The following is a 27,429-nucleotide window of genomic DNA, read 5'->3' as shown; positions in this document are numbered from 1 at the left end:
CGGCCTGTGGGCCATGGGTGGGACAAGCTTGCTGTGAACCTTTATACAAAGTTAACTGTTTTTGCTTAGAATCCTTCCTCATTACCAACCCACTTCCTTTTGTCTTTTTGTCCTGGATAACACCTCCTCACTCACCCTTCAGGTTTCAAATCAACAGAACTTCCCCAGGAGGCTTTTCCTGACTTACAGGTGATGTTAGCATCCCTGTCTCCATACAGTCCTGCAATGTTCTGTCCTTCTCCTAATATTATACTCCTCACTTGTTTTTAATGGCCATTTAAAATCTGTCTTCTGAGCTAGAATGGAAATGCCAAAAGGGGGCAAGCCATGTTTCTCTCGTTCATGATTGTACTCTCCCTTTCTCCCTTTTAAACTCACACTTAAGGCATTCACTGCACGTTGAATTAATGAATGATCAAGTAAAGGAATGCCCTCTCACAGCAGCCCTCCGTGTCACTCTGCTTGTTCCAGGGCTGACCCTGTTGGCTGTAAATTGCAGGTGTCTGCCTGCTGCCCAGATCTCATTATCCCTGGTGTAGCCGCTTCCTGGAGCTGAGGCAACTCTCTCTGCCCCCAGAGCTGTTTGAAGACTGGAGGCAAACCAGCATGAGCCTGATTCTAACACAAGAAAAGGGAATAGATTTGTCAAACTGTAGATCAAGGAATTTGGTGCTGATTTGGAGCAGAAATTTGAAGCAAATTACTGAATGTATTATTAAATGCACAGGATCCATTTAGAATCCAATAAGTTTAAAAAATAAATTAGAAATTAATATTTATGAGCACTTAGGAAGGAGTTGATCAACGTGAGTCATCATTGATTAAAAATACAACAGGCTATTATTTCACTTTGGGGTTTCATGGTGACACTTTGCACGGTGACATTTTGATAGGGTCTCAATCCTCCTAGTTTGGAATTTTGTACACACAAGGAAAGATAAAGATATAGGAAACACAAGATCAAAGTATTTAAATCTGAGAAACTGCCCCAAATACCTCTCTGTCCATTAACAATGCAAAGCTTTCTTATAAAAACACGGTGGGGGAATGAAGCTTAGACTTGAGGCTTAAGTGATTTTGATTTTCCAGCCATCTGTCCCTACCCTGCTCTCTTTTCCTCTGCTTATCCTGAAACTAAGATGGATGGTTCTACAGAGGAGATCCTGAATCCGTCTCCCTAACCACTTGAGATGTGGATGAGGCTGGCCTGTCTGCACAAAGGTATAGGCTCTGCCCAAGTGGGCTTACCAGAAGTGCAAGTGAGGGGGTGCACTTGGATTCTGTTCCTTGCTATAAAATGGCCCTCCTCTCTGCTAAAGCATGACCTAATGATTGAATGGTTTGAGCTGTGACCAGGAACTGAGAAGGGAAAGTGGTAACAGCTCTTTCTCACCATTATGGGTGGAGACTGACATGTGAAAAGAGGGAATGGATGTTGTTCTTTTATTTTTTGAGTCTGTTAATATGAATTGTCCATTGAAGAACTGTTGTAGATAATAATAGCTAACATTCAGTGAGTGTTTCTATGTGTCAGGTCCTGTTCTAAGAATTTTTCATGAATTAACTCATTTAATCTTCACTCAACCCTATCTGGTAGGCACGGTTTCAATCTCATGAGTTAAGAGTAATGCAGCCAGTAAATGGTAACGGTGGGATTTATACACAACAACCAGGTCCAAAGATGGAGCCCACATACATGACAACACCACATATTCCACTCTATTGTATCCACTGCTGACCACCAGCAGAGCCCAGGGAGAAGGCAGGTTCCTCTAAGACACTTGACAACACTTCTAAGATGTCTTTATGAATAGAATCGAAAATTGAAGTTTGGCAATTGCACTGTTAAGCAGTTTATTAATAACCAGTGAACCAAAGAATGCTATGCTCCCAGCTTAGCGGAGGGAGCTCCTTAGTGGGATGTCACGTGGCATCTTAATATTTTTATGTAATCCGTGAATATGGGGAGACACTGGATGCCTGAATCCAATCCTAAGGGACTTAGAGAAAGTGGATCAGGAACTTTGGTTCCAAAGATCAACTCCATGTTCACGTGCATGGCCTAAGCATAACACCATAAAGAATTTCCAGTCTTCTCCATGTACTCCTATCAACATTGAGATGTATTTGAGAAAAAAAAAAAAAGAGAGAGAGAGAGAGAGAAAAGATCTCAGGCTGTATTGTGTTTGCTAATGGTTAATTAGGTAATTAATCTATAAGACAACTACTTTTTTATCCTTTTTTTTTTTTTTAAGGGCAGAGACACATACCCTTCCAGGAGAAGATGGCTCAGATGAGAGAGACTTGAAGCTATATCACATGAAGAAGAGTCAGAGTAATTGAGGATGATTAATCCTCAAAACAGAGTGTTTAGGTAAAATTTGAGGGCTATCTTCAAAGATCTGAAAGACCTCTTCATGGAGGAAAGATGTGAAGACCAAAGGTTACAGGGGAGTGGATTTGCATAATTGCTGTGCAAGGAGGGAACAATTATGACAGCTAATGTTTACTGAGTGCTCACCACGCATGCACTAAAGTTAAGGTCTTTATATGCCTTAGCTACAAGGTTGTAGATCGAATTCATGCTCATCACTACAAGCATCTCAGAGCATTGTTAGTAAAGGCTCCATTTATTGACTACTTATTAAATTACCTCATTTAATAGTTGTGCTATTGATTTTTGTTATTGTATCATTACTGTTTTATAGATGAGGAAATACAGAAGTTAAGTTGCTTTCCTGCAGTCACCCTAGTTACTGGCTTTATAACCATGTGGACCCAGGCACTCTTGATACTAATACTGCCTCCCAGAGTCATGTGTGTAATAAGGAGTTAGATCAGAGCTGTTCATTAAAAATATAAGGTGAGCCACTAATGAGAGCCTATGTGTAGCCTTACATTTTCTAGTGGCCACATCAGAAAATGTAAAAAGAAACTGGTGAAATTAATTTTATGTATGCTTATATGTTAACCCAATACATGATGAACCCAATGGACTTATTACATCAAACTATTCTCATGTATTGCAATAATGTAATCAACATAAAAATACTTAACAAGTTAGTTTACATTCATTTTAAAAATATTAAATTGTATGTCTGTTTTACAGTTACAGAACATCTCAGGGCTAGCCACATTTCAAGTGCTCAACAGCTGCCTGTGGCTCTTGAGGGGGAGGATCTTAAAAGGGAGCTTAGTTTTCCACCTTGATTCTGATGCCTCCCAGCCCCCAACTTATTTCCTTTGCCAATTAGAAGAAAATGCCTAACTGCCTTTGACTTTTCCGGTAGAGCCAATGTAGGTATTGCTGAATTGGGGGAGGACAGGTGTTTCGCCTGCAACCCTCTTCCCTCCTGCCAGCTAGGCTGAGAGTTAACGTTTTTGATTTCTGTTTTGAAAATGATTTAAGTAGGTTGCAAGAATTAAGTAATTTATTCTAAATACCAAATTAGGGGTAGAACGTCTTGCCTTATGCAAAGTTATGCAAAATTAGGAAGTCCCTGGCTTAATTGGTTAGAAATACATCTTGTAGCTTCAATTGCAGGGTTAGTAAATACATAGATGTCGACTGAGAGGGAGGAAATGTTTTGTTATTTTTGCCACTCTGTCCAAGGGTAGAGGCACAGCGTCAAAACAAACACGTCTTAAAGTAGCGTTCAAACAGCCCACCGAAGTTTCCCCTTAATATCCGGAACCGGTTGCCAAAAATGAAAAAAAGATGTGAAAAGATTCTACTCGCTTTTGGCCTCCCGGAGGTGGCGCTATGAGGGTGACGGAGTTAATTAGTGCCTCCAAACGCCGTGTGTGAGCTCATCGAAGTCATGCTCTGCACACATATTATTTATAGCAGATTTGAGGCATGCATGGTGTTTGACATTTCTGTCTTTATAAGTAGGGGGACTTCAAAAAGTCGTGGGCATTCCCCTAGGCAAAGTGCAGTGGGCAGGGACCAGGGTGCGGGCGCAAGGCGAACGCGCAGACCACGAGTGTCCTGGCGCAGGTGCCAGGGGCGGCGGCTGCAACTCCGCAGCGTCCGCTCGGGAGGAGAGTTCGCGGCTGATCTCCGGATGCCTTGCAGATGCAAAATGTGTCTCTGGCCAGCAGGAGGAAGGAAGAGGAAGTGAGAGCAGCGGCAGCCGGCGGTGCAGCAGCCGGCCGACCCAGAGTGTAAGTGCGTGTGCTGGGGCGAGCGGGAGCGGGCGAGGATGGGCACAGGATAGAGGTAGAGCCACCCACGCCGCCGCGGCCCCACGCTGGGCGACAGAGCCTCCAGTTCCCCTTCAATGGTGGCAGGTCGCCGCAGCTCTGATCGCCGGGAACCCTTGCCGCTGCTGTCCTGCGACCCCAAGCAGGTTCGTAAAGTTTCCTGGGCTGGCGCCGCGCCCCGACTTCCTGACCTCGGCGCGGCAGGGGAGGGGGCCGGGACTGGGGCCGGGAGGAGCCGTACTGCTCCGGGGGACTCCGGGAGCCGCGGAGACACTTTTGTTTCCTCCCTGGGGGCGCCGCGGCTCCGGCGGGGGTGGCCGCCGCGCTCGGCAGGGTGAAAGCTGTGGGCGCGTCGGGGCGCTCTGCAATTGGGGAAGTCTGAGCTCGGGGGATGGCGGGAGTGGGAGTGGGAGCGGAGGGAGGGGGCGCTGGAGGTGCAGCGCCCGGGGATGAAGCGCAGGGCCCGGGGCCCGGGGCCCGGGAGCCCGCCGAGACGTTTCGACCAGGGTCTGCGGGAGGGGGGCGCCGGAGGGTTGCGACGCTGGCGCGAGGTTGTTGGGGAAGGGGGATGTGGGGCTGGGACCTTGGAGTCAAGATTCCTATAGAGCCAGAGAAGCGGCTGGCGGCTCGGACTCTGCGTCTTCTCCTGCACTCAGGGATGGGAGGGAATCCCCCGGCGAGTGCGCTCGTGGGAGGAGGCGGTGATGGGCCAGAGGGATGGGGGCCAGGAGGGCCGGAGAGGGCGGTCTGGGCAGCCGGGAGCCCCGGAGGCTCTGGTTGTAAATACTCTCCTCCCAGGGACACACCGGGGTCTCCGCCGAGACCGGGAGAGGCGGCGGGGGGTTTTGTGGAGCTTCGTGGAAATCTCAGCTTCGGAGAGGGGATGCACCGGGCGCGCCTTCAGAGAAGGGGGCGGCGGCATGCCGGGGGCCCGGGAATCGGAGCGGAGAGTGGCAACCGCGATCGCCGGAGTCTCTTTGAGGAAGAGGAAATACAGAACTCAGCTGTCCCGGGGGTGCGCGCGTGTGTTTGGGATTGGGAAGTCGGTGCTGTGCCGCGAGCGCGCGCGAGGTGGCGTGTGTGTGTGTGTGTGTGTGTGTGTGTGTGTGTGTGTGTGTATGTGTGTGCGCGCGCGCGTGTGTGTGCGCGCGTATGTATGTGTGTGTGGTGTGTCATCGGTGTGTGTAAGTGTGTGTGTGTGGGGGGGGTGGGTGTTGTCGGTGTGGGGGGGTGTTGTCGGTGTGTGTGTGTAAGTGTTACCGCACAGCCAGGAACTACCCGCCCAGTGACCCTCTCCAGCCTAGGGGGCGATTTGAAGTTGGAGGCGGGACGGGACCTGCCTTGACCCAAAGGACCAGACTCAGGCTTGGTCCCAGGTAGTGACCCAGCTCTGAGAGCCCCTGGACGGCCCCCGAGACCCAGTGAACGTATTTGGGATGCCCCTCGCGCTGGATCATGGGCTTCCCAGCTGCGTTGGCCGTGAATGATTCGGGGCTAATTCATTATGGTTAAGATTTTAGATAACCTAAGGCAGGGGATGGGGCCTCCAGAGGCGGAGGCTCCCTGTTGGGCGCGGCCGGTGCCTTGGGGATGAGGCTATGGAAGAATATCTGAGTGTTTCTTTTTTGCTTCTATAAAGGTAATTAATGACCTGTATTTACATACCAAAACCCTGCGACCAATTTTGGGACATAGAGGGATATAATCCTTCTCAGAATCACTTTGAGATTGCAAAGACTGGCAGCAGCTGTTATTGTTGTCTCCTCTGGCCCCATATTATCTCTGGGTTCTCAGGTTCTCCTCTGGGTTCTCACATTATCTCACCTCCATGCCTACTTTCCAAGGTTGTTTCAAGGATTATTGTCCCCCGATTTATAGATCTGGGGGAAAATAATGGCAAGTTAGGAGGCCAGATCCCCTGCAGACACATCGTATACTTTTAATTTTTCTTATAGCTGACCTTTTGAAGCTTTACTCTTTACTGTTGTACATTTCCTATCTCTGGAAGGCTGTGGTTAAATGTGGATGCTGCCTTTTTTCTACTCTGTTTTGTTTGTTTGTTTTTATTAGGTTGGTAAATTGTGAGGAAATGACCTGGACTGCTGTGACTCTTGGGGAGGGGTTGTGTCAGGAGGGTACTGAACTGGAGAACAAGAAGTATGGTAGGTATCAGGGAGGGGCAGGCTGGGAGGCAGACCCGGCTGGGAGGCAGACCCGGATGGGAGTCTGGGGAAACTCAGGGCCTGGAGCAGTCATTGGGCAAGAAGATGGGCAGTTCTAGTGATGGCCATGCTTACTGTCCTTGGTAACTGCAGGCACCCTCACCGTCTCACATTCTTCTTTTTCACTGAGTTCTCTCCCTAGGGCCTTTGCCCATGAAATTACAGGAGGAGCTTTTCTCCCACATGTCCAGATGACTGACTTCCCCTGCTTCCTTCAGGTGTCTGCCCAGCTGTCAGCTTATAGGGGGCCTTCCCTGGCTACCCCATATAAAATAGCAGCCAGACATTCCCTGGGCCTCTTATGTTACTCAGTTTTTTGTCTTAGTACCTTTTACTCCCTGGCATTATACAGTCATTTGTGTATTTGCGTATTGTCTCTCTCCCTGTTAGAGCAGAAGTTCAATGAGGGTAGTGATTACCTTGTCTTGTTTACAGCTCCAGAACTTAGATGGATTCTTAGCATGACTTCAGTGCTCAATAAGTGTTTGTAGACTGACTAAAGGAGAGGTGGCTATATTGGGAGAGATCCACCAGGGAAATATACCAGGAAAATGTTGCAGCATTAGTGCAAGTGAGAAGCCCAGGTAATGGGCTTTTGTTTTTTCCCCCGTCCTTTCCCCCATGCCAAGCCACTCTTCTTTTAGACCCTGTTCTGCCTCAAGTAGACTCCTCCCCTTTTCAGCCTGAAGAAAGGAACAGAGGGGTGATTCCTTGAGAGATTACACAACCAGTGCACTTAATAACACATAACCAGCTGGGCGTGGTGGCTCACGCCTGTAATCCCAGCACTTTGGGAGGCCGAGGCGGGTGGATTGAGATTAAGACCATCCTGGCTAACACGGTGAAACCCCGTCTCTACTAAGCAAAATACAAAAAATTAGCCGCGCCTGGTGTCGGGTGCCTGTAGTCCCAGCTACTCGGGAGGCTGAGGCAGGAGAATGGTGTGAACCCTGGAGGCGGAGCTTGCAGTGAGCCCAGATCTTGCCACTGCACTCCAGCCTGGGCGACAGAGCAAGACTCTGTCTCAAAAAAAAAAAAAAAAAAAAAACACAAAAACAAAAACAAACAAAACAAAAAAACCCCACATAACCATTCCAGATCTGGTGTTTCATCACTCTCCTTGGAGAAGGTCTTTTAAAGAAGTCTGTGTTGCTTTCGCCTAGGAAGAAGGGCATTATTGTAAGGGGATTGAAGTCAGAGGCATCTACTGTATCCCATTCTGCTCTCCTAGGATATGGAAGTGAAGACAGGAGGCTGTAAGGGAGACTGTGTGGCAGATGCAGGGGAGATGAGAAATGCCTAGGAGAAGAAAAATGAAAGTGAGAAAACATGAAGGTCTTCTGCAGGTGCAGCTAAGTCTTGAACATTTACTAAATTACTGTATTGAAAAGAAGGTAATACTTGAGTGTTTCAAAGTAATTTACCCCCTTTGGGTGTTTGGTGTGAGTGGGTGGGGAGGATGGGGAAAGGGCTTTGAAGTCTTTGCCAGAGGATGTGGCTGGGGGTGAGGCAAGGAGCTCACCTGATCACACACTTTGCTTACTTCATCATCTTGCCTCATGCTCAAGGGTTAAAGGTGATCGTTCCTATGGAGGTAACATTTCCCTTATAGATCTAAGACAGTGGATACCATTAAGGTTTGTAGCTCAAGCTGGTAAACGCTTTTTGGTGCCTGAAACCATCCAAGTAGATAATTTGGTTTATAAGACATTCTACTGAATTTGGAAAATGTGGTGGATTAATAAACCTTCTCTGCATCACAAAGCCTGGAGTGTTTGCTACTAATTGTGCAACTCTAGTTCTGGTTCCTTCTAATCAAACAGAGAAGTATTTTTTAAGCTTAGGGTTGTAACCCATGAGTGGATCATGGTATCACTTTAGTAGGCCAAGACCAGCAGTTTAAAACATGAAAGAGAAAAGTGGTGTGGAAAACAGAATTTCATAAAACAGACACCCAGTCTTCATGTCAAAGTATTGCTCAATCTGGGTAACGATTTTTAAAGTCTGTTTCAATAATTCTGGGGAAAACTACATCTTTAACTAACTTGCCAGGGATTCTGATGAAGATGTTCTAGAGGGCTATCCTTTTAAGAAATACTTAGCGATCTCCTATTAACAAAATACTGTTGGTTTAATCCCCCTGCAAGAGATGCTATTTCCAAATGTTGAACCAGATGCAGTTCTGTCAGCTGTTGACTTAACTTTTAAAAATGCTACTATTTGTAGAACTTGCCAGTGTGCTAGGCCCTGATGCTGCCATCTTGGAGGAACTAGAAACTCAAGTGACATGCTTTTCACTTTTGTGATGCAGAGAGGCAGTAGCTCCCTTTGCAATAACTCTTTAACCTTGCTTAGAATAAAATCGACAGGATATCCCCTTTTCTCACCAAGTTTTAGGTTAGAACTTTTGAGGTCTTTGGAAATTTACTCTGCTCAACTTCTTTCACATTTTACATTTAGTGTTCCCCATATGAATGATTCTAATTACGAAGACAGTTGTAATCTCTTCTGGTGGCAGCCACACTGCTGGGATGCATGATTAGATGAAGCATTTTAGCTGACCTGGGCTTGGATTGGCTGTTGAAAGAAGAAAGTCAAAGGCTGACAACTCAGCTTGGGCAACAGAGCAAGACCACATCTCTCAGAAAGTTAAAAAATTAGCTGAGTACGATGGCATGCACCTGTAGTCCCAGCTACTTGATAGGCTGAGGCAAGAGAGTGGCTTGAGTCCAGGAGTCTGAGGCTGCAGTGAGCTGTGATCGCACCACAGTGCTCCAGGTTGGGTGACAAAGAGTTAAGAGGTGGGTAAGCCCATGTCTTAAAAATAAAAAAAGTCTGAGAACTTCTTCACTGCCCACAATAAAAGGATCATGAAGGACAGTCATTCCACAGGGTGTGGCTCTCAGGACCATGTGTGTGGCCACGAAAGCCTTCCAGTATGCCAGCACAGCGTTTTTAGGTTCAGGAAAGCCAGCCTGTATGTACAGTGCACACACTGGTTGCAATGCTCAGTTCCCTGGATAATTTGGGTTTTCTGAGTGTTAACAATTGGAACTTATCCATATTAGCCAGAACTAAAGCCTGCAAAGCCATATCGGGATTCCTGATTACATTAACTACTTGTGTATTAGTGCTATGTTTTCTAACCTGTTGCAATATAAGTGCAGGTATGGTATGAGCAGAATTTGGTCACTGGCCTGAGGTGGGATGAACAGTTAAGTATCAGATAGGACTATGTGTGGGAGAAGAAATGCTAGCTCATCAAACAGAATTAACTACAGTAACAAACTGGCATAGTGCTGAGTCGAGAAATTAGTCACATGTATAAATAGAAGGAGATGATTCTCAGTGTTCCAGGCCCCCACAAACACTGATTTCCAGAATCTGAACAGATTTATTATTGGAACTTCAATTTTAGGAATTGAGGCTACAGTTTTGACTGCTTTAGTTCTAACAGTTAAGGTAGGAAACAAAACTTTCATCAGTAGAAAACACTGGAAAGGCACAACTTGCTAGACTATAGGACTGCGATGTGTTCAGTGGGTTGTACTCTGCATAAGGAACGGTGGTTTAAGGGAATGATAATCAGGTAAGCCCTATAAAGCATTCCCTTGGTGGAGTTGGAGTCACAGGATCAATGCGACATGTTTCTCTGTGCCCTGACATACCCTTCCTCTGGGGATGCTGTTTTGGAAATGATGGGGAACAATCAGAATAGTATTGTTATCCCATTTTACAGATGTGGCTTGGAAGAATGAAATGTCACAAGGATACTTAGAGAGTGCATCTGAGCCTTAAACCCATTTTTTCTGACTCATTTTACTGTGTTGTTTCTTTCTGCTGCACCGTGATGTCTGCGCTAGTTAGTTCCTTCTTTTGTTGGTTCCCTGGACTTGCCAGCCTCTGAGGCCGGGATCCCATGTGGAGCTATGCTTCAGTGGCATCCTGAGAGGCTCTTCACTCCTGTATATCCTGCACACGGATGTGCCCTGGGTTGCCATGGTATCCAGGGATGTCTCTGCTGCCACTGAGTCCTAGTTCTTCAGAGTCAATCCCTCTCTTTGGGTATCTCATTCCAAAGTTGACCTTAATTTTGAGAGTCAATGGATTCTTCTCTCAGGGACAGTATGCCCATCAACCGACATCATGATATTGAAGCGTATGAGCCAGAAGGCAATTTATTAATAAAAAATGAGAACAGTATTTGCCAAGAAGAATGGGCATCTATTCTTCAGCCAACATTATTCCTCTCTGGATGAGTCATGGTGAAGGCAAAAGCATGGAACCACCTGGGAAGGAACCAATTGGAAGAGAAATATACTTGACAGTGTTTTCTAGCTTATCATAACTTTTGCTAATTCTCTTGTTGATGGATTCATACTAACTAAGGAAACCAGAGACTGGAGTCCTTTGACTGGGATGGTTTCTCCTTTGGGCGAGGCTGAGGCTACTTGTACAGTTCTTTTTCTACTTGTAGGCTGTTGGCCATTTTACTAACCCATTATTTCAGGCAGTGTCAGCCTCAGTGCTGTTGACATTGCGGGCTGGATGATCCCTTGTTGTAAGGGCTGTCCTGTGTACTGTTGAATGTTTACTGTCTTCCCTGGTTGCTGTTCACTAATGCTAGTAGCATTACTCATTTGTGACAACCCCAGATGTCTCCAGGTATTGCAGATTGTCCTATCAACTCTCCTGTCCCCAGGCTGAGAACCGCTGGTTTGTCTTCCTGAGTTAGTGAGACCAGTTGTGTGTTATCAGATAGTCCAGACTTTCAACAGCAGTTATAAGTGCCCTGCTTTTCTACTTACTGGCTATTCCTTAGAGTCTAAGGTGGTGTATTAACAAATGAGAGGGCTCACTCTTTATGTTCATTTCTTTCCTCCAGCTCTCCAAGTTTCCTTTCTAGCTCTCTTCCCTCCTATATTGCAATTGTTTCTCTAATCCAAATGTTTTTCAAGTTTCGTTTGCATGTATGTTTCTTCCTAGTACCTGTGACTGAAAAACACTGTAACTAGTGAGTTTTTGTCTCAGTTTCTTAACAAGGTTTTGAATTCTGACCACTGGTTACTGTTTTGACTTTACATAATGGCAGTAAGATAAATGAAATGAGGAAGGTGGGTAGCAAAGCTCAGCTTGGCTTGTTCAGAGGCCTTTGTCACAAGACAAAGGAAATGTCTGTGTGGGAATGAGTTAAGTGAGTTCAGTGCCTCCTCCTTTGCTTGTCAAATCCACCTTGACTAGTTGGATAGTAACAGATATTGATATTCCATTAGTGTGACCAGGACATTGCAGCAGGTCAGGGAGAAGCCTTCAAGGTACTGCTTTATGCGAAGTCCTTTCCCACTTTGTCCATTAGATTTCTGTCCTAATCTTGCCACGTTAATTTTCTTATGTAATTATCTGTCAGCCTTTTATTTACCTTCTCTGCTTGGCTGCTATCGTAGTCCAGAATACCATCGAGTGGCTTAAGTGCCATAGAAATATTGCTGGGTTATAGACTAGCTATGACTCCCCAAGGCATCTGCCGTCTTACAAGTCACCAGCCCTATAGCAACCCTCCACCCTTCCTTCCGCCCTTTGTGCCTTTTTTTTTTTTTTTTCCAGTTCAGAATTGCACTTAGAGCACAAGAGTTTTGTGCTGTGGGGTTCAGTGGCAGAGCTAGATGAGCTGTATTTTCCAGGCTGCTACACACAATTACCCTTAATTTTGAAGAGTAACCCATTTCAAAATAATTTTTTTTCTGTTTTTGGCCTCTTTAGCCCAAATGCATAACCACAGCTGACTTTACCCTTGGCCCTCAGAAAGCATGTGGCTTGGGAGGTAGAGCTAGTGGAGGAGTTTGGTCAGATTGCTCATTTTTGGTCAAGTGAGGAGTGAATTCCAATAACACTCAGTCAGGCTGGTTTTTACTTGACTCCTGTCCACCCTCCAACTCGCCCCACCGCACAGATTCCTATATATTTTTTTGAGATAGAGTCTCGCTCTGTCGCCTAGGCTGGAGTGCAGTGGTGCGATCTTAGCTTTCTGCAACCTCTGCCTCCTGAGTTCAAGCGATTTTCCTGCCTCAGCCTCCTGAGTAGCTGGGATTGCAGGTGCCCACCACCATGCCTGGCTAATTTTTGTATTTTTAATAGAGACAGGGTTTCACCATGTTGGTCAGTCTGGTCTCGATCTCCTGACCTCGTGATCCGCCCGCCTCTCCCTCCCAAAGTGCTGGGATTACAGGTGTGAGCTGCTGTGCCCAGCCTCTTTTTTTTTTTTTTTTTTTTTTTTTTGAGATAGAGTCTCCCTCTGTTGTCCAGGCTGGAGTGCAGTGGCATGGTCTCGGCTCACTGTAACCTCCACCTCCTGGGTTCAAGTGATTCTCCTGCCTCAGCCTCCTGAGTAGCTAGGACTACAGGTGCCTGCCACCACGCCCGGCTAATTTCTGTATTTTTAGTAGAGACGGCGTTTCACTATATTGGCCAGGCTGGTCTCAAACTCCTGACCTTGTGATTGGCCTGCCTTGGCCTCCCAAAGTGTTGTGATTACAGACGTGAGCCACTGTGCCTGCCCCCTAGATTTCTTTATAGTGGACCTGTGCCTCACTTATTCCAATTGTGGACCACTCTGGGAAGTGACCACTACTCAAAAATTTTGGTTTGGGGGAATGGGACTGATTATTTGATATATTAAATAATAAATGTGCTGTACATATGTGTGTGTGAGAGAGAAAGACACACACACACGCCACACATACACCCATGCAGCTCTCCTAATAATGAAAGACCTTTAGAAGCAAAGAAACGATTATATCAGCTGCTAAATCCTGTTTTCTCCAGTGCTATCACTTTTATAGTAAGTCAGCACAAATCACATGAAATTAAGCATTTTGTCAAGGAATGAATATGTTTCCATCATCTCTAGGCTTACTGCACTGCCAGGAAGCGACTTTGACTCATTAGAACTACTTTCTCAATTACTGTCCATTCTCCAGCTGAAGGTTTTTGAGAAACATTTGCTTGGGTTTTTATGAGAGAAGCACAGTAAAGCTTTATTTTTTAATTGTAATATATTTTAAAAACAGATGTTGGGCTTATCCTTGAAACGTATATAAATATTTTCAAGCCAAACTATTGCTGGGCTTATAGCCCTGATCATAATGCTTCATTCAGTCCTTCAGTCAGTCTACAGCCATTTTGCTTGCTACAGCCAATTTGTATGCTGTAGCCTGGGCACTCCATATGTGGAGAAGGGGTAGGGAGGGCTGTAACAGAGGCAGATCTGTTAAGAGACGGTCATAACAGTATGCTAAAGGTATGTTTACCGTGATTGCAGATCACAGAGGTAGGTGTTCACAAATGAAGTGACTTTTGAGAAAGATCTGGAAAGCTGAGTATTAAAAGAAAGAATATGATACGTCCAGGGAATATAGCAATCAGGGTGGTGGAGGACAGTCTGGAAGGGGCTTTACATCAGCAATCCCAGGAGCTGGGCATTTGGATTGAGCAGAAATGAAAGCCGAAGGGTTTTAGGCAAGGAAAAGATGCAGTGGGATTCCAGTGACAGCAACCTGGAGGATAGATTAGATGATACAGCTGGAGGGAGGGGCAGAGAAAAGATGGGAGCTCCTGCTAGGCCTGCCTAAGTAAATACATGGTCTTGGTCAGATGAATAAATAAACAAAGCAGTGTGCTTGCTGTGCCAATGAAACTTGGAGACAGGTTGCCCAGCCCCCACCTTCCAGCCTGAGCCCCTCAGCGGGTGCCAGCCAGAGTCTGAGCAGAGGGAAAGGAGGGCAGGCCTGCACACACCGTGTTTGCCTGTAGATACTGATGACAAAATTAAATGATTTGCTAACTGATTGGATTTGGGAAAAAGGAAAAGGAGTCTTTGTGGTTTAAAGCGACATAAGCACACACTTGTTTTTTTTTTTTTTTTTTTTTTTTTTTTTTTTTTTGAGACGGAGTCTCGCTCTGTCGCCCAGGCTGGAGTGCAGTGGCGCGATCTCGGCTCACTGCAAGCTCCGCCTCCCGGGTTCACGCCATTCTCCTGCCTCAGCCTCCCGAGTAGCTGGGACTACAGGCGCCCACAACCGCGCCCGGCTAATTTTTTGTATTTTTAGTAGAGACGGGGTTTCACCGTGGTCTCCATCTCCTGACCTTGTGATCCGCCCGCCTCGGCCTCCCAAAGTGCTGGGATTACAGGCGTGAGCCACCGCGCCAGGCCAAGCACACACTTGTTAATGGAGGGTTCAGATCTCCTGTTGAGTACACAGCTGGGTGACTTCAGGTAAGTTAGTGACCTTCCTTGGCCTCGTTTTCACATCTTTCAAATATAGGTAATGTAAGTCCCTACCTCTTCGAGTAGCTGAGATGATTAAATGCAATCATGATTGTAAAGTAGCGTACCCTAAAGGCATTGGGTTGGGTTTGCTATTATTATTGAGGTTATTATTACTGATTCAGTAGTTTCTAGTCAGGTTCTTTATTAAACTATCTTGCTAAAATCATATAAAAACATGCATTTTGTGTCTAATTTTCTTCAAGTGACCTAGGTAACTCCTCCTAAAGTCTTGACTAGAATTAGTTTGCTTAATATGTCTTTTCTTCAAGAAAACAAGAAGAAAGTTGGGGTTGGCAGGGAAAGAGGAGATGTTGGTCAAAGCCAGATAGACAGTTTCAGTTAGACAGGAGGAATAAGTTCTGGTGATTTTATTACACAACATGGTGGCAATAGTTAATAATTATATATTATATATTTCAAAACAGCTAAAAGAGGGGATTTTAAATGTTCCCACCACAAAGGAATGCTAAACATTTGAAGTGATAGATATGTTAATTTGCCTGATTTTATCATTCCTTAGGTATGCATGTATCAATACATCCAATCGTACCTCATACATATGAATGATTACTATTTGTTAAATAAAAATGAAACTTAAACCAGTACAGGAGAAGTACCAACTGTTAAAATACGGACTGGGATGAGTTATGATTGACTGTGAATTAAAATAACTGATGTAATGACTCAAGTTAGCAATTTAGGGTTCTCAAGCGAAAGCTCTTCTAAATAGATATATGTCCAGTTCAATTTGAGCTAACCTGAGATTTTACTGTTTTATTGTATTATTAATTTTTTTTTTTACTTTGAGGGGAGAGAATGGAGATGGCTCCACTGGAGCTCTTTCCCTTTTCTTGATTCCAGCTTTTGGGGCTGTTTGCATTTGTCCAAGTGTGCACAGGGGCCCTGGGAGAAACCCCATGTCACTGGAGTAACAGTGAAGGAGCAATTGGCAGGACTTTCATTCAGTTGAACTGGGTTTCATATGATTATGTTACGTGTAAAAGAGGGTCAATGGGTCCAATAGTGTTTTGGAAATGTCCCTTTTTGAATCATTAGGAACCTTCCACCAAGTAGGGGACTGCTGAAATGTTCATTGGCAGATGGGTGGTTGTAAAGTGTTACATTTTCTTCTTTAATCTGAGCCAGATGATCAAGCTGCCAACCAGATTAAAAATTATCCTGGGGATAAAAGTGGAAAAATAAAAGAAGAATGTCTGTAGTCCCAAGTGTATAGACCCAGTGTGGCCCCATTGTCCCAGCACATTCAATTACACCAGCTTTCACTTTCAAAGTGCCCTGGATCGGACAATTCATTTTATGGCCACCTAAGTAGAAGCCACCTGCTTCCATTTCCAATCATTCTCTCTGGCTATGGTCGGTTTGTTTGGGTGCTTTTTCCACTTACTGCTTCTTCAGGAAGGCAGCAACTAGCTTACAGGCACACCAGCTCATTAAGCAGTAGCTCATGTACCCATTAAACAGTCACTTAGTAACAGCTTTTAAGGAGTGGGTTGAAAAAGAGAGAAACCTTAATCTAGACACTAAAATGCCCTGGATAGAAGTAGGGGTGTCAGACAGCCATGTGCCAAACAGAAACTGCTTCTCCAAATTAGTGCTTTGAAAATGATGTCTTTTGGTCTCCACCTTGACTTCCATTACTATAGTCATGAAAATCACTTGTCTAATGACTGTATGTAAATCTTTATTGGACCTGACAAATACACAGTCTTCAGTGTGAAAAAATTCTGGTCACTTTCTTTTACCTAGGAGAGTGGTAAACATGGGTTATTCAGCAGCTAGAGTGTCCACTGTGTAGCAACGCCTCTTTTCTATATATCAGGATTGGTGTGTACCTTGAAATAGAATCCAGTGGTAAATACATGTTTAAAGACCCATAAGAAGACTTAGGTAACGAAATACGATCTACAGTAACTCACTGGAGAGTTATGTTCATACCAAAATATCTAGCAGCTTAAAAGTGATTTCAAACATGTACCCATTTTACAGATGAGGGAATTCAGGTGTCTGGGAAGCTGGCTGCCCAACTTCACATAGACTCAAAACCATATCCTCTTTTCTGCAGCATACCATATGGTACATACCCCTGCTGCCAAGTTTTCGTCACTTTTGCCTCGGTTGAACCTGTTACGCTGGATCATTATGTTGAGTTGAGCTACTTGGTGAAGGATGGTGAACAATTTGCTGCCTCAGGAGCACGTAAAAGAGCGCGATCGGGGCAGCAAAGCATTACCCCAGCTGTGGCTGACTGCCTGAGGGTGGTAGAGAGAAGAGCGCATAATAGAGATTCCTTTATATACCCAGTGAGACAACCTCCCACAGTCACAAGCGTTGTCATCTAATTATTGTCAACTGGTTTAGGGCCATGTTGAATCTTTTCAAATGTGTTGCTAACAATTCTAGCATGTGCAAGTGTGTAATGAAACAGTCTGAGACTCGGCGTCTGGACCTGGGAATGATAAGACGGGCAGATGAGGGTGTCTGAAAATACAAGAAGTTGTGAAAATTCTCGGATTTGTTTTTATCTCAACATATATCTTTAAGACAATTTTTCATGACTAGATCAAAGCAAGGCCCAAAGAAATGGCATAACAGTAGTTTTAATGTTGAGTTTCACCTTTTCGAAACCCAGAAGTTGTATTAGGAATAGTTTGGTCCATCCATTAGAAGTGATAAGTGCTTTGAAGAGTATTGGATCATATGCAGGGGGAGGGAAACCACCATAGGACTTTAATCCTTGGCTAGGGAGAGACTGCTGCCTTTACTTTTCAGGAAAGGGATCAGAGTATTTTAAATTCTTAATTGCTACTGTGTGCCTGAATTTGTTCCAGCATTTGATTCGGAAATAGTCTTTATTTTTCTCCTTTTGCTTTTTCAAGGCTAGTCAAGTGAAGCAGTGGTAGTGGAGAAGGAACAAAGAAATCCGTAACTGGTTATGATCAATTAGTTGTAAACACCTCGGCACTTGGACCAAACGGAAATATTCATTTGTTAATTCACAGGTATTTATTGAGCACCTGCTGTGTACCGTGTGGTGTACTAGGTGATACGTAAACAATGGTGAGCCTCCTTCCGAGAGAAAAGTAGGCCTGTTGTTGATTTCAACAACAGCTGGGCTGCTTACACACTAGAGGAGGAAGTATGCATTGATCAAAGGATCACACGAATAAGTGTGATGTTTGAACTCTGCTAAGGGCTGTTGAAGGGGGAAGTTACTGATGCCGGGGGAGCCTACAACAGGGAGATTAATGTAGTCAGGGAGGTCAGGGAGGAGGGTGAAAGAATGTTACTGGGTACAGACAACTAGCACGTGAAGGCTGTGTAAAAGGCTGACCTTGGATGTTGCAGGAACTGGGGAGCAGAGTGCCTGAGGCAGGGAGCACTCCAGCCGTGGATTAGACTGGAGAGGAGGGCTGATCGGGATCATGGGGCTGAGCTTTTATCAAAAGGGCAAAGGGAAGTCACTGAAGACTTTTACCCAAGGGAGTGACGTGATCAGATTTATGCTTTGAAAAGATCCTTCTGGCTTCAATGTGTAAATTTTACATCATTTAAAATTGGTCACAATATGACTGTACAATCACTCCTGTTAGAATCTAACCATTTCTAAAAGAATCAATTTAGCCACTAGTGTCTTCTTTAAATTTTAAACAGCAATTTAAAAGAGTGATTTAGCATGGGTAATGCAACCACTTAGGAATGATGAAGTACCTAGTTCTGTGGTTCTCAGACTTCAGAATGCTTAAGAATCACTGGGGACCCAGGAAACCACATTTTTAGCAGCCTCTCAGGTGATGCAAGTGCACGTGGTCCCAGACTTCACTTTTCTCTTCTTTCAAGAAGCGTCATCCTAGAAAGTGGTGAGTAAAAAGAAATTATAAACCTCAAGGTACCACCTAATCAGGCAGCTAGAAGAGGATGGAACCTCCTTAGAACCTCCTATTGCCCAGGTTTGAACCTGGATCTGTTCTCCCAATCCTGGGGGGATTTTCTTCCAGTGCACCTGAAATGGATTCTAAATCCTTTGAGTTACTTTTTTCATTTATTTTCTAATCCTTTCATATGCAGCTGTTTTCTCAGATCTGTGGCTCACTCTCTGTGTGTCTCTGATATTTTACTTTTCATCTTTGTCGCCGTTTAATAAAAATCTTGTTCCATAAGTCCCAGATGAGATTTGGGGGCAGGCAGGGGTTCTGAGGGGGTGGGTTAGCCTGGCCTGATGAGGAGGGGAGAGGAAAAGCCCCTCTGTAGGTGTTACTTATTTTGCCTCCTGCAGCAGGAGACAGGGCATGTATAGGGGAGAGACTAGTTCATGACTGCCAAAATAGGGAATTATTTTCAGAGACATAAAGACTCAGGGACACCAGAAGAATTCGCTTTTGGGGGGCTTTCCTTGAGGCACCCTGCTCTCTGGGTCTTCAAATACTGCCCGTCTTCAAATACTGCTCAGAAGCCATCAGTGGGGGATAAGGTGGGCTCATGATTCTTCCCTTGCAAGTGAGCATAAGACCCCAGAATTCCGAATCAGGTGAAATCAGGTTGAAATGAATATTAAGGGGAAACACCAAGCAAAAGAGAAGTCATGCCAGAGGTGTCCGGCAGTTTGGTGGGCTGGGAGAGAGAGGCCCCTGGCTTCCTTTGTGAGTGAAGTGCCTGGATCACATGATATGAGTGGATGGTCACCTCCTCTGGGAACCTTCCGTGACTTCTGGCATTTGCTCCTTGGACACATGAAGTGCTTCCCTGTGCTGGCATTGATTGTGCTGTTTCACACTCTGTTTCATGTCCTTCTCCCTGAGTAGCCTGGAGGGCTCATGGCAGGTGTTCCCAGGCTGAGCCCATAAGAAGTACTCAGTAAATGTCTGTAGACAGAAGCACTATTTTTCATGCATGTGAGCGCTGCGTCCTTTTCACAGTCCTTTAAAATGGTTTCTTCGTCTTTGAGTAAGGGCCCTGGGGATACTCTATTTAGGGATGTCTGGCATGTAACTCTCGCTGTCCCCAATTTTGCTGAAGACCCAAGGTCACTGATAGAGGAGCCTCTGGGTGTTGGAGAGGCACACGGCCGTGCAATGCCCTAACCCTAGGAGGCAACAGTTACTGCCTTAGTGTCATTCCACTGTGCCCAAATCCACTCTAGATAAAATGAACATTACAGAAGAAGAAACCAACATTTTGTCATTGCATTACTCTCTGCAGAAGTATTCTTACTTGCTTGTCTACTTATAATTCTCTCCTAGTCACCCAAGAGCCTACAGGGCATAGACATTTGAAGACCATAACTGGAAAGAACATAGCAAAGATTTCTTGGCTTTTCATCCTTTCATCCACGGTTCGGCCAGTGTTGAATTTGAAGCGTCTGTTTCTTCCTTCCTCCCTCCCCAGTGCTTGTGGGTGACTAGGCATCTGTGATACACATTGGGGGCTGGGATTTTTACCACATGTGTGGTTACCCACATTTCATTTATTACATTCTGAGAGCACCGTGGCCTTGATAATTTACGTTTCTAGGCTATAATTGCATATTATTTTTCTAGCAGCTATCAGGGGTTTCAGCTAGCAATGGAAACTTGATAGTGTCTTGGCTCTTCATTGCTGGAACAATTTATCCTGATGTTCAAGTGCAGAGCTGAGCCCATTTCTTATAAGCCAAGTAGCACACACATGGTAAACCCCCAACTTAAGTGTTCTCAGTTCACTCTGGAAATGGAGCATATTCAGGCCTTTGGAGCCGCATTCTCAGACCTTTTACTTCCCCTTTCTCCTTCAGTACAATAACCAAACAACTCCTTGCTTCCCCAGTGTGGAGAACCTGGCAGTTGCTAAGCATGCCTATTCCAATTATGCATTCCAGAACTTAAGAAATGACCATAGGATGAGATGTGGGACCCACTGGGTCCACTGTGAGGTGGACCTGAACTAAAACTTCATAGATCAAGCCAGATGCGGTGGCTCACACCTGTAATCCCAACACTTTGGGAGGCCGAGGTGGGCAAATCACCTGAAGTCATGAGTTCGAGACCAGCCTGACCAACGTGGAGAAATCCCATCTCTACGAAAAATACAAAACTATCCAGGCGTGGTGGCGTATGCCTGTAATCCCAGATACTCGGGAGGCTGAGGTAGGAGAATCGCTTGAACCTGGGAGGCGGAGGCTGTGGTAAGCCGAGATTGCACCATTGCACCCCAGCCTGGGCAACAAGAGTGAAACTCCGTGTCAAAAACACCAAAAAACAAAAAACAAACAAAAAAACAAACGAAGAAACTTCGTAGATCACCTGGCCCCCATAAGTTCCTACTAACTGAGGCCACAGTGATGTTTTGAGTGTTCTGGAATCAGTGTTCATTCAGAGCCATTGTCCATTAGTTCCTAAAACGTCTGATTTTTCCTTTTTCCCCAATGCGCAGTTACCCTGGTAAAAGGTTGTACGTAGGTCTTCTTGGGGAAGGCTGGGAGAAAGATTAACGAATACACTTTTGGCAGTGTACCAGGGCCCTATTTCAAAGGGACCCAGCCTTCCTTTCATTCTAGTTGAGCCCGTGGAAACTCACTGTAAACTGACTCTCACGTCTGAGGATTGGTTGAGGGACCATGACTGTTTTCATGATTCAGATTAGACTTTTGTTCACTTGACCTAGGACTTTTCCACTTATACACATCAAGTAGAAATTTAGTAGGCTTCTCATCTATTCCCACTTTTTGAAATACTATGATCATCCAGCCAACAGTATAGCCCTGTGCAAGTTAGACTATTCTTTTTTTAATTATTTATCATTATTATTTTTTAGGGACATGGTCTTGCTCTGTCACCCAGGCTGGAGTACAGTGGCATAGTCATAACTCACTGCAGCCTTGAACTCCTGGGCTCAGGCCATCCTCTCACCTCAGCCTCCTGAGTAACTAGGATTATAGACGCGCACCACCATGCCCGGCTACTCTTTTTATTTTCTGAAGAGGTGAGGTCTTGCTGTGTTGCCCATGATGGTCTTAAACTCCTGGCCTCAAGTTAGCCTCCTGCTTTGGCCCTCCCAAAGCACTGGAATTACTGGAATGAGCCACTGCACCTGGCCAAGGTACACTATTCTGATGGCCATGTTGACCTTGCTGTCCATTAAGATAACTATGCCACACTAGAAAGTGCTCAGTTAGGCTCTGCGCCTGTTCCGAGGCTTGCTCCCATTTGTTCCCTTAGAGACTTCCCTGAGCTGCCTTGTGGGATCCAGACCCACACAGATCCAGGTTGAGATTAATCACCACTCACTTGCTCTGTGACTTGGGGGAAATTTATTAAGTTCTCGTAGCTTCTGTTTCCTCTTGTATAGATGGAAATGATGCCAGTGTGTGGTTGTCAAGATAAAGTGAAAAAATATAATCAACGAACAGCAGAGTTCTTTGGCCTCGGCCGGCACACAGTAGATGTGAGAGGATGTAGGAGTTTTGAACCTCTGCTCCAAAATTCTGTGGCCAGAGGCTGTTGCTGGTTGAAAGGGATGGAATTAGGAGTCAGCGGTGAGCTCACAGAGCACACTGTTCCTGTCTGGCTTCTTGTGCCCTTCAAGTTTGCTGACAATCTGAAACAGATGCTTGATTTCAGCTTTTGTAGAAAAAAAATGTCATTTCATTTAAACAAGTTGTGTCTGAAAAAAAATGTCACAGCCTTTTCTGTCCTTTGCATTAAGACTTAAATTTCAAGTTTGCTGTGTTTTTCAGTACCGCAGTTTGATTTCTGGATTTTGGTTTTTTTGTCTGTTCAGAGAAAATAAAGTCTGTCTGGGAGAGGCGACCTTTTTTATACTTCCCATCGCCTCTGAGGAGTGCCTTTTCTGAGTCCTATTTGTGGACTTCATTCATTAACTCATTCTTTGAGCACTTGAGGCCAGGAAATGATGATACATGTGGAGTGCCTTTGCCCTCTGCAGGGGAAGATGAGGTTGCAGTGGGCACAGCTGTAATGCGTGGCTGATGCTCTCATGCAGGCAGAAACCAGGTGGGGATGGCAGAAGAGCCCTGTGTCCTGTTGGCCAAAGACGTGCTTCATGGAAGATGATGTTCCTGGTGGAGCTCTTTGGGGACTGGTGGTCCAGACATTGAATTTGGAATCAAGAGGCCAGGGCCCTATTCTTGGGACTGACCCTGACTATCATCTGTGCTCTCCTTCAATGCCAAATTTTTCTCAGCTATTTATAAATGTGGAGGGAGGATGCTAGATGTGATTGATGGATCCCAAACACAAATCTGTAGGTCAGTCAGCTGCATTCAGAATCATCTCAGCAGCTTGCAAAAACTAGAATCTAGGATCTCATCACCAGAAATTCTGATTCTGGAGTAATTTCCTAAAATCTCTATTTATACAAAGACTCTCTGCACCAGGTAATTGTAGTCTGAAGCCCCCTTAGGGATGCCCTGAATGTCTTCTATGTGCCTCTTCCCTCTAGTTCATTCCTCATCCTTCACATCCTAATGCCATCTTAAATGTCTCTCTCAGAAAACCTTCTTGGCTTCTAACTGAGCAGCCCTCCATAGGGGATTATTAGTTCATGCCTCTGTGCAAGAAAGAAAAACAAAAACAAAACGCATCAGTTCATTCACTTCTCCCATCTCCCCTGCTGGCCTGAGAGCACCTGAACATAGTGATGGTACCGTAGCCAGTCATCTGTGCATCGTCTGTGCTCTGCCCACTGCCTGGCATGTAGAATATGCCCAGGAGGGGATTTTCAGAGCTGACCAGATGGGAGAATGGTAAAACTGAAGATCAGCCCTTTTTCCCTGCCTGTTAGCACCTCTAGGAAAGATTTAAGAGATGTTTCAAACAAATCACTCCAACGTATTTGGGATTGCTCATTGTGATGCCTGATCTGTGCCAGCCTCTTCCTACCACATCTATGACTGTTACAGAGGTAACTATTCCATCTCTTAATTTGCAGCACCCAGAATGGATGTGGAATCACTGAAGGAGGTAAGCAGGGAAGAAGACAAGTTGGATCCTGACAGTTTAAACCCAGGTGTTTTGCAAATCCTTCCAAAATATCACTTGGCTTTTCCTCTCTATACCTCCTCCCTTGCCCAGTTGGAAAAAAACAAACAAAAAAAAAACCCCAAAAAAACAAAACCAACCTGCAGTACGTGTGCCCACATCCTCCTCTGGATGAAATAGAGTTGCACAGAGAAAAGGAAAGTTGATTTCCTAGTTATTCTCCCACACACAGAGTTCTGGGTGGCACCATCCCACACTATTTGCATCACTGAGCTACACACTCTGCCAAGACTGCATCTTAAATTTAAACACATTTTGATGAAAATAGAGAAAGGCTGAGGAAGAAAGGTTAACACTTCCCCATAAGAGGTGCGTAAGCACTATACATCGTATGTTTTTCTTCTGGCTCTTGGATTAAGGACAGAATGTTAATTAAAAAGTGAAAAGCTGATCTTCTGAGCAGCAATTAATTTCAGGATTGCTCTTTCATCTGTTGGGTCTTTGCATTTCTGAAGGTGTGGTGGAAAATATTTCCTAGGGGTCTTTCTAATACACATTTTCATTTGATTGTTCTGATCTTTAGGCTACATGTTGACTTAAAAAAAAGCCAATATTACAAAAAGAAATGTCATCTCAAGGTTCTGGATTCTGATTGTCGCTCTGGTGACACAGATGAGATTGGCTCCAGGCATGTACACATTGGTTAGCTGGTTCTGCTCAATCCCTGTCAGGAGTCAAATGTTCCATTTCGTCAAGACTGCTAAGCAGCAACATAAACTGGATTCATTAGCTCGAGTTCTGAAAGCTCCTCTTAAAAGCTATTTTTGTATTCGTATTACTTTAATATTTAGGGACAGGCTGCATCATTTTCTAGGTGCCAAAAGTGATCACTCAGTTTTTTTTTTATTAGGTACTATTTTAGATTCAAAAATATTTTATTTTTTATGGACTGTCTTGTGCCTTTGACCTAGCTCTCTTTTCCCTGGGATGTGTGTCCTGAGAGGATAAGGTTTATGATATTAATAATACCTGCATTATTAATTCCTTTCAAATGAAACCAACTGTCTCTGTTCCACTCCAACATGTGTGCATGCACACACACACACACACACACACACACCCCAAGCATACATCCTTCATGTAGATAAAAAGATAAAATGCCTTTGGGGTATCTATGGGGATAACTTATTTTTCTCCCCTATTGATCAGAATGCATGGAGGCCTGGGAAACTCTGCTGGAGCACCTAAAGCCTCCAAGCTGGGAGACTTGAGCACTATTGTCTTTATTGCTTCTTTTAGCAGGATTTTCCTGGGGATGGTGAATGTGCCATAAAGCGGGGCCCACAGGCCTTGCAGAAATGGAGGAGCATGCCATTCACAGAAGAAATGAGCTGTCAGCTCCCTTCTCCTCTTACTATAATTTGCTACAGCCTAGAAATGAATAAGTGACAGCTATTAAAAGGGCTTAGGAATAATTGCAGTTAAAAGCAAAAATCACGATATTATCCATTGCCACTTATGCTCACTTTTACTTTTGAAAAGGCTTAATGTTTGGGAATCCATAAAATGTTTGCAGAATATCATCCTGAGTCATTTTGTTTATGACTAATCTAAAATATTTTTATAGGTTTTCAGCCATCCAATAGTGGTGTTGGTTTTGGTGGCCTCCGAAGGATGGTGATATTCCCATTGGAGTGATCTGTGACACGTTTCGGTGTTGGTCACTGCTGACCCAGACTGAGGTGACAGGATTCTTCCATGCAGAACTGCAAGAGTTCTACAGCAGGTGTTTTTCCTGGAGGGAGAGCAATGACTTTTTGTGAATTTTAGTTTTAGAATTTGAAAAAGTCTTCGCCTGAAACATATCTTTAAAAACGTCTCCTCATATCTCAGCTAATGTAGCACATCACAGAGATGTCACTGTATTCTGGAAGTTGATGTCATTCTTTGGAAAGCCATCGAGTCATCTCCACACCTTCTGTGATCTCTGATGTTCAGATATTTAGTTTAGCAACTAAATTTGAATCTAGTTTCTAAAGAAGACCCCCAGGCCGGGCACGGTGGCTCAAGCCTGTAATCCCAGCACTTTGGGAGGCCGAGACGGGCGGATCACGAGGTCAGGAGATCGAGACCATCCTGGGTAACACGGTGAAACCCCGTCTCTACTAAAAAATACAAAAAAAAAAAACTAGCCGGGCGAGGTGGCGGGCGCCTGTAGTTCCGGCTACTCGGGAGGCTGAGGCAGGAGAATGGCGGGAACCCGGGAGGCGGAGCTTGCAGTGAGCTGAGATCCGGCCACAGCACTCCAGCCTGGGTGACAGAGCGAGACTCCGTCTCAAAAAAAAAAAAAAAGAAGACCCCCTTGTGCTCTGAACTACTGGATTGCCTTAGGAGGCTCAGGTTAGTGTTTGCGAAGGTTAGTTTGTGATTTTTTTTTTCAGGAAAAAAAGATGTAGAATCTTTTTAGCAGAAGGATCTTGGATAAAAATCCTGAGTAAATGTTTCTCGGTGTATGGCAATGAAAATGAGTTAGGTATAATGCTGGCTTTTAAGAAGTATTTAAATAGTTTTTTATTCATCTTCATATGTCTTGGAAAAAGAATAACAAGTACATCAAACCTGTGATTTCCTAGATTTCCTTGTTTAGGATGAGACTAACATGCAATAATTGTAAGAGAAATACTGAGTAAAATAGGGCTGGGAAATGGTCTTTGAAGAACTAGAGTTTGGGAAACACTGATGTAAACCAAAACCTGGATTTTGTCTGTGCCACTTCTGAGGCAAGACAAGGACTGACTTGCCAAAGTTTACCTGTTGGTGACCTTGAAACTGGAATCCAGATGAAATGCTGGTATGTTTGTGAATAATAACAAGGAGAGCTGACTTTTCAGAGCGTCTCCTGTGAATAGTACCAAGTGATTTATATATGCTATCTCATTTAGTTCTCACTACAGGCCTTTTTTGAATTAATTGCTACTAGTATTTTATTTTATAGCCAACAAGATGGGTGTGGTGGCTCACGCCTGTAACCCAGCACTTTGAGAGGCCAAGGAGGGCGGATTGCCTGAGGTCAGGAGTTTGAGACCAGCCTGGCCAACATGATGAAACCCTGTCTCGTCTAAAACTAAAAAAATTAGCTGGGCTTGGTGGCGGACACCAGTAATCCCAGCTACTTCAGAGGCTGAGATAGGAGAATCACTTGAGCCCCGGAAGCAGAGGTTGCAGTGACCCAAGATTGTGCCACTGTACTCCAACCTGGGTGACAGAATAAGACTCCATCTCAGCAAAAAAAAAAAAAAAAAAAAAAAAGAGAGAGAGAGAGAAGACAACTCTAAGTTCAGAGAGGTTGAGTAACTTGCCCAGGGCCATAGAGCCAGAAAGAGCTGAGGTGAAGGAGGGACCACACCTCTGTCCATCTCAGCTCCCTGAGAATAGTTCACATCAAAGAAAATGTTGAAGAATGGATCCTTTTGTTGGTGCTAAACTGCTAGACATGAGGGTCCAGAGCCTTGTTCTGGAGACTTGCAAATGATGATTTTTATAGCCTCATTGGAGAGGGGGACTCTGCCTAGAACATCCCCTGAGAAGTTCTCAGTATATCAGCATATTACAGATGGAGAAGACTCAGTTAGAAATCAGCTTTCTTCTGTAATATTGATGATTTTCAAAATCACTTAGCCAC

General features: G+C 44.6%; 1 protein-coding gene across 5 annotated transcripts in view; it reads left to right on the top strand.

The window, feature by feature from the left end:
- The first annotated feature begins 3,702 nt into the window (after positions 1–3,702).
- Positions 3,703–27,429, top strand: part of LOC105497780 (engulfment and cell motility 1) — a 574,187-nt gene continuing 550,460 nt past the window's right edge. For 2 of the 5 annotated variants that reach the window (XM_011769141.3, XM_011769133.3), the window contains exon 1: positions 4,184–4,352. The gene's annotated coding sequence lies outside the window, so the exon portion shown is untranslated. Of the gene's footprint in view, positions 4,353–27,429 lie in introns of all 5 variants that reach the window. The other 3 variants (XM_011769137.3, XM_011769131.3, XM_011769139.3) reach the window with 3 other exon arrangements.

This window comes from Macaca nemestrina, chromosome 4, assembly GCF_043159975.1.
Source record: "Macaca nemestrina isolate mMacNem1 chromosome 4, mMacNem.hap1, whole genome shotgun sequence".
NCBI classification, from domain to species: domain Eukaryota; kingdom Metazoa; phylum Chordata; class Mammalia; order Primates; family Cercopithecidae; genus Macaca; species Macaca nemestrina.
The sequence above is the reverse complement of the archived record's forward strand: the minus strand, read 5'-3'. Positions and strand labels throughout refer to the sequence as shown.